The 8321-nt window shown below is 36.6% G+C and overlaps 1 pseudogene; it reads left to right on the top strand.

The window, feature by feature from the left end:
- On the top strand, positions 1 to 119 carry LOC148454299 (5S ribosomal RNA; annotated as a pseudogene).
- Positions 120 to 8321: the final 8202 nt, after the last annotated feature.

The raw sequence follows: 8321 nt of genomic DNA, 5'->3' as shown, positions 1-8321 counted from the left end.
ACCTACAACCAAACCAGTGTGTAAATGCCCAATCTCGTCTGATCTTGGAATTTAAATATATATTTGCCTGGCCAGTACTGGGATGGGAGACCTCCTGGGAATACCAGGTGTTGTAGCGTTCATACATATGTACAACAGGGCATGAGACAGTCACTCGGTCTCTGAATGGATCTAACTATCCACCCTTGTTCCATGGATAAATATGAGTTCTATCTACTATCCCCTCCTCCGTTATTTTCACTAAAAACACCATTGCTCTCTATTCATATTTAAATTGCCATCATTTTTATTTTTAACATTTCTATTTTTATTTATTTTTAACCAGTTATAGATTTTTACAAATTGTGCTATTGTCGTCATTTTTAATTATATTCATCCACATGGTGTTCATAATTTGATGTTATGATTCTAAAACAGTGTTGCTATATTTAGTTTTATACTGTCTTTCACTGTTATCATCATGGTATGCCTATCTAATTGGTGTGTCTCTTAAGTTTAGCACTACGGTCTAAGAAACCCTTTTCCAAAATGGCGCTTTTAATTAAAAAAAAACTGCTAAGTTTTTTGGCTTCCACAGATTTATGGCTGTGCCTATTAAAGATCTGGACTACGTCAGGAGAAGAAAGTGCTGGACCTAGGCGGGATGTACTGACATCATCTATGGGTGAATGCTTGCTGAGATGGTGGACATTAGAGCCAGGGCAGAAGTCATGTGGACCGGACGGGAGCTGAGTACCCACGATACCATTCTCGGATGCTGACTAGAAGGATGGATGCCGTGTGGAGCCAGAAGTGAGGTCGGAAGTCGCGTGTGTCAAGTGGATGTCGACCTCGTTGCCATGTGTCTCCGTCTAGATCCGGAAGAGGGCGGATGTTGGTGTTAAGGGCTGAAATTCATTTCTCTTCGGTGGAAGTAACCGCTAGGTTGAATGCTTAGTTTTATATATTTTTAGCATTATCTGGACATCACTTGAATCTTTTTTCATATTATAAACAATGCATTCCTACATAGGAGTGTTTTGGAATTTCCTTTTGTTAAATCCCACCATTAGACCGGATATGAGTTCATCAATTGAAATAAGGGGCATTAATCAGTTCGGTTTAAGCCTGGTATAAATATCGACTTATGTTTGCTAGCTATCATCCCTTGAAAAAGTCCCATTGGATGAAACACGTTGGGGAAGCTGCACTCTTGCCTTTGAGTTATTAAGATAAGCACTTTTTAATTTACTGCTGCTTTTAGAACCTCATTCTCCGCTTATTTGCTTTTAGTATATATTATTGGGCCTGTGCAATATATACTATTGTTTATCTGCACTTTATTCCAATATTATGGTGCTGAGACTTGTTGACCTGCATTTTTAATTCAGCATATGATTAAATAGTATTTTCTTTGCTCCTTTATCTCATATCAATTAGCTTGACATTTTTAAAGGATTAATTCGTATGCGTTCATTATTCTGTGCATTTTATTTGTATATTTATGTTATTATGTCCTTATGAATTTTTAATAAATTGTTTTTATTTTTATACATTTATAGCACTGTGCACTTTAATTATTAGAGACGCCGGTCGCTGTATCTTTTACTATTTCTACATTTCCGTTTGGGATTTAAGCCCCAATCCCTTCTTACTGGTATCCAGCTGACACCTTTGGGTAGTGCATCCTGTTATATTTTTCACTTTATATTTTTCACTATAGTAAAACACTCTTATTAATTTATTTATTTATATTCTATTGTTGGTTGGCGCCATAGCCATTACATTGGTTTTATATATATATATATATATATATATATGTATATATATATTCAAATAATGAGGAGAGAGCAGTCATGAGAATAATATAAAAAAAACAACTTTACTTGTAACAAAGCTCACGTACATCAAGGTTTAAAACTACATGTATCACCTGGGTCTCAGCCCTTAAACAAGCATCCGTAGGACCTCCTGGGTATCGCTGCCTCTGGAAAGGACAGAGGACGTCACCACATCTCACGTCAGTTGGCCATTAACAATGCATTTCATTGATGACTTTGTCAGGGGGTGTGGCTAACCCTTTTATCGGCTCCCTTTTATACTAGCCACCTCTCAAATATTGCAATTACAATTAGTACCTAATCATGTGAAAACCCGCTTACAGGACATCACATGCTATACATATATAAAAATAAATTTTACCAGATATTTATCACATTGTTAACAATCCATAAAACTCATAAGAAAGACATAAAACAACCATCAAACCTAAATAATTAATTAATTATAGCAGAAAGTATACAGCTGTCAATAATCATTATGTTAAAGATATTTATCAGATCACAACAAAATGACAATTGTCTCAGATCTAAATATATACCTCCAGCTATATACTAAGAACACGGTACAATAATAGTGCTGATATCACATAATAAAATAACAACAATAAATTAGCACATAATTTAGTTTCAACCATACAGTATAGTAAAATGTAAAAAAATAAATAAATATATATATATATATATATATATATATATATTTACAGACAAGAAATGGCTGCACTCCAAGCTTCTTAGTAAAATATACCAGAAGATTTAATTCAAAGTTTGAATTAAAACTTCTGGTATATTTTATTAAGACGCTTGGAGTGCCACCATTTCTTGTCTGTGTGGAGAGGGTCGTTGGCCTATAGATGGCACCTGCACATTTACTACCACATTACCATCGAGTGCTGGGGATAACACATTGTGTTTATTATATATATATATATATATATAGCTTTAAACAAAAGACGGCGGCACTCAGCAGGACTTCGATGAGAGAACACCTTTACAGTGATTTACTCCAAAGAGTATATCACTGATAGGGTATTTTCTTATCGAAGTCCTGCTGAGTGCCACCGTCTTTTGTTTCTACATGCTATGAGTTGTCTCTTCCACCCGGGTAGGGCACCCAGGCACGTACTCTCTAAACTTTCCAATCACAACTGAGTACCGATCTCGTGGATTCTCCTTTGTTTTTTATATATATATATATATATATATATATATATGTTTATAAAGGAATTATTCATCAATGTTTATAAGAAATGATTTCTTATAATAAATGTACCATTTTATACAGTAATTTTTTCTCGGAAGTAAATTAATACAGTTTTATATAAATGTCTTTATACAGTAACAGGTCAAATACATTCAGCGTGAAATTTTAAATCTAAGTGAGCATAATACCTTATAACCTTGAAGACATTTTAGCAATTTTTGTCACATATGGACTATAGTAACAGTGAGTGCAGCTATCATATCACAAACATAACATATAAACAAACTAAATAAGAGAAGGCACTAGATCAGTGGTTCTCAAACTCAGTCCTCAGGACCCCACACAATTCACATTTTCCAGGTCACCCAGCAGGTGCACAGGTGTAGTCATTACTCACTGACACATTTTAAAAGATCGACAGGTGGAGCAAATTATTTCACTTGAGATTCTGTAAGGAAACCTGGAAAACAAGCACTGTTTGGGGTCCTGAGGACCGAGTTTGAGAACCTGTGCACTATATCAACATGCAGTTGTTAAATATCTTATTTTCATAATTTCTTTGTTTTTTCATTACAACACAAAATATGTTACTGTTTGCTTTTAAACACACATATTATTTTAATTCAGTAATAATTAAATAAACATGTTTTAATTCCTAGTGCACCATTTACACATACTTTTTTGCACACTTTTTGATGTCAGAAAACAAATCTCTGATTCTTTTGAAAAATTCTTTAGTCTCATGCTGTTGGATAGTTGAGAGGGTTTTGGATATGGTTACTCAGGGACCAGAAGTTACTAAGGTTACTGGAAGGATCAGCATAGCTGACAGAGTTACTCTTTCCTTCCAAAGGTTTTATAAGATTTACATACTTAGTAGATCTGTTGTAGATTTCTTTTCCCAGGCTGGGACACTTTATAATTAACTTCACCCACTTTTTCAATAATTTGAATTGGTCCTTGCCACTTTGACAAAAATTATCTTTTAACTGTGGTAACTGAAATAAGCACTCTGTCCCGAAGAACAAAGGTGCCTATTTGGGTACTACAAATGTCCACCCCTTGTTGTCCCTGTTTCAAGTGCTCTCTGATTATTGACACCACTGCTGTTTTCCATTCCTGCATCTGAGAAACTTGGTCAATGACAGTTTTATAAGGACTGGGTTGACCCTTCCCATGTCTCTTTTGCAATATCCAGCAATCTCCTTAGGTGTCTCCTATGCAGCAAATCAAAAAGCAAGAACCCTGTGGAGGATTGTGGAACTTCTGTAAGGGCCAGCAATAAACAAAATCCCAATCTTTCCCATGTTTATACACCACCTTTTTTAGCATATTGTTTAGGGTTCTGTTAAACCTCTCTACTAAACCTTTAGACTGAGGGTGATACTTGAAGGTCCTTAGCTGAGTAACCTTAAACAGGTAGCACAATTATTTCATGATTCATGATATAAATGGGGTAACCTGATCAGTTAGGATTTCCTTAGTTGTTTCCACTCTTCTAAAGACATGAACTAGTTCACTATCAATTATACATATTGACATATTGTGCAATGGTATCACTTCCAGGTATCTGGTAGAGTAATCAATTACCAACAAAATATACTGATGATTGTCAGAGTTTATTAGTGGTCCAACCAAATGCATAGCTATTCTCTCAAACAGGACCTTATTATGGGTAATGGGTAAAGTAGACTTCTATAATGTTGCCTTCAAACATTGTACTGACACTAAGGACAGGATGCACAGTACTCCGATACATTTTTATTGACCCATGTCTCAGGTTTAACAACATTCTTCTATATGTTTTATGTTTTAGATACTATAAGTTGTTCAAAAATATATTTTTCTTTCTTGGATACTTGGTATAACAAGTCTTGATGTACTGCCTTGTGCTAGTTTGACAATCTACTGGCTCTACTGGATTCACAGCAACCAAGTTTACTTTCTCTTTAGTCTTTTCCATGATATGGTCTTTAACTGTTCTGAGGCAAAAATGTATTTACTTACTTCAAAATCAGGCATTCAGTCAACTGGATCAACACATTTTCCTGATGAAGTCTGACACCATAGGCCAGTTGACATTTGTTAAACACACATTTTATGGTAGTTCTGGTTCCATCTCAATGGAGTGAGGAAGCCATCAGCTTGGGTTCTGACTACGGTTGCCGGTATATTCCTTTTCAAGGCATCTACTTGCCTCCATTCACCATCCACTCTGCTCCCCGATTTCCCCTGCTCAGCATGGATCACTTTGTCTACTCTGCTACGCAGACTCCACAGCAGCAGGCTCACCAGGAGAAATGGAGAGCATCTGGTAATATAGTGCCAGCCGGGGGTTCTGATGCTGCCTTCCCCAGCTCAAAATATATGCTGCAGAAACATACATGTCGGGTGTGACCCAGGTAAGCCACCCACCAAACTCCCCTGTCACTTTTGGGGATGTTGTGGAGGCTATACAAGCTGCCCTGGTTCCACTATTATCTCAAGCTGTGCATGATATATCACATCAATTACAGCAGCTCACACAGAGGGTCTCACATACAGAGAATCAAATAGGAGCTGCTGTGCATGATGTAGAGAATCTCAAACAAGCCATGAAGAAGATCATCTTAGAATATCAACAAATACATAATAACTTCGACGACATAGAAAATCATTCCTGCAGGAATAATATAAGACTAGTGGGACTACCTGAATCTATTAAAGGGGCCTCTTTGGCACACTTTGTGTGCAACACATTACCCTCCCTGTTGGGGATTGTTCAGGAATGCAGTCACTAGGTCATCGAAAGAGTTCATAGGGTTGGACCCCCTCCTTCCTCAAATAAACCATGACCCAGAGTCACCCTCTTCAAATGCCTCAACTACCTCCACAAGGTTGCATTTTGGTCAGCTTTGTGCCGTATCAAAGCTTGACATGGTAAGGTCATAAACTTTATGTTTTCAAAACTATTCCGTGGAATTAACTAAGGCCAGGAAAGCATTTTCAACTACATGTTTGAAGTTAATCTAAGAAGGCCATAAATTTTGTTTACTGTATCTGACTCGCCTCCGCATTTACGATAGATCTTCTCACATTGACTTCACTACTCCAGCTGATGCATCAGCATACCTAGAGGAACTGACCCAAGCTGTGGATGCTGATATTGGTGACTTTCCCACTGGCTAAGTCACATTCCACCAGTGCCATATAGGTTCCTCGCACACACAGATGTTTACATCTTTAGTCTCTTGCTTGTTGTAGTATTGCATCTCATATATTTCACTTATAAATACTAATGTTTAGATTTATTATCGTTTATCATTTAATAACTATAGAATATTTTGTGTTTAATTATTTGTTATTTTCTCATACTGACTTCTTGCTTACTATACTATTATGTTGGTTCTCATAGTCGCATTTATGGTTCATTATTTCATATCTGAGCACAATTTAGTACTATATGCTTAGCATTTTGTTCAACGTCCTGGTGGTTATGTCAGATCTCATACTCATGCCTTCTGGTAATTCTTGCCAAGTTTGTAGTTTATCACTTGCATATTTCCAGATTGGTTTTCTGGAAGTACGGGGTAACTACTGTGTCTCCATGAAAATTAAGTTTCCTTTCTTTTATATGGCTTTATTTATGTTTTTGATCCCCTTGTTTTGTCATCCCCACCTTCTCAATGCTTTCCTTCCTTCCTTTCCTTCACCACCCCCCTCAACATGTTTGCTGTTTTTACTTCATGTTCTGATTGGTCTATGACATATATCCATTTTCTGTTATACCATGACTGACTTTAAAATAGGTACTATAAATGTGGGTGCTTTCAATACTCCAGTGAAACGGAAGGAAATTTTTTATCTAAATAAACAAAACATAGTTTTGGCATTTTTACTGGAGACTCATCTGATTCCTGAGGGAATCACGAAACTTAACATACTCAATTGGCAGGTTCTAGGGTCCAGCTCCTTTAATTCTAAAGCTCACGGGGTGGTCATATTAATCAAATGTCACAATCAATTCGAAATCTTGCAATCTCACATTGATCCGCATGGTAGATTTGTGGCATTATCTCTCAAAACTAAAGGCTATGCATATTTACTCTATAATATTTATGCCCCAAACAAATATTCTAAAGTATTATTTCAGAAGTTACTAGCTCATCTATCACCATTCCTTCAGACTCCATTGATTCTATGTGGGGATTTCAACCTCATCTCTTCCGAGATTTTGGACAAATCCCAACACCTTTGTCGTCCCCCTTCTTTACCTAAACTAGCAATCCCTCTATAGCTCAACATCTTCAATCCATAGATGTTTGGAGAGCCCTACACCTGATTGACAGAGAATATTCTTTTTTATCTGCTGCCCACCATACTCTCTCCAGAATAAACTACATTTTGGTATCACAAACAATATTCCCTAAAATATTGGATTCCCAAGTGGAAGCTATCCCACTATCTGATCATGCCTTTATCACTGCCACTTTGCATATCCCTGAACTTTCTGGTTCCTCAAAGTCTTGGAAATATCCATCTTATCTCACCAAATCCATTAGGTTTAGACAGAGATTGTATATGGAAGGAGCTACCGTATTCAACCCCTTATTGTGATGCATATTTTTGTGTATATAAACAGGCTAAACTCTTGAAGTGTCATACTGTTTAATGGTTAAACACAATGTCAACCTGAGAACTAATACACCTTATAAATTGTCACAGTAGTACAGAATATTGTAATATATCAGCATATGCAAGGGGTTAGTAAACACATATAATGTTATTCAATGACTCGTAGTTATATAATAGAGATTTAATTGAGTTCAGGTTCACAGATGGTGCTGACAGATATAGTCCAATGTTGTTAAAGAGTAATAAGGTAAAAGGTTATAGCATGCTATACGGTGTGTCGTTCCTACGGATTGTCGTTCTTGTGGCAATAAAATAGGGAAACTCTTTACTAATCTACTTAAGGGATCCTGTTCCTCTATGGTTGTTCATCCACTCAAAACTGCCCAAAGTTCTCTCACAACATCTAACAAGAAAATAGTTGAAACACTACGATCTTTTGATGCTAACCTTTACTCCACTACTATACCCAGCACTTCTGCAGCTTCTCCAGGTTTTTGGTATTCTCTGCCTTGTGCTCACATCACTCCTGAAATGTCTCAAACCCGTCTAACTCCAAAAACCTTAGAGGAAATACAATAGGCTATTTGTCTTCTCAAGAGCGATAAAGCTCCAGGTTCAGATGGATACAGCAGAGACTTTTATAAAATATTACTCTCCCAAATAAGTGATTCTCTAGTATTAGTACT

This window comes from Taudactylus pleione, unplaced genomic scaffold (assembly GCF_031769625.1).
Source record: "Taudactylus pleione unplaced genomic scaffold, aTauple2 ptg001014l, whole genome shotgun sequence".
NCBI lineage: Eukaryota > Metazoa > Chordata > Amphibia > Anura > Myobatrachidae > Taudactylus > Taudactylus pleione.
The sequence above is the reverse complement of the archived record's forward strand: the minus strand, read 5'-3'. Positions and strand labels throughout refer to the sequence as shown.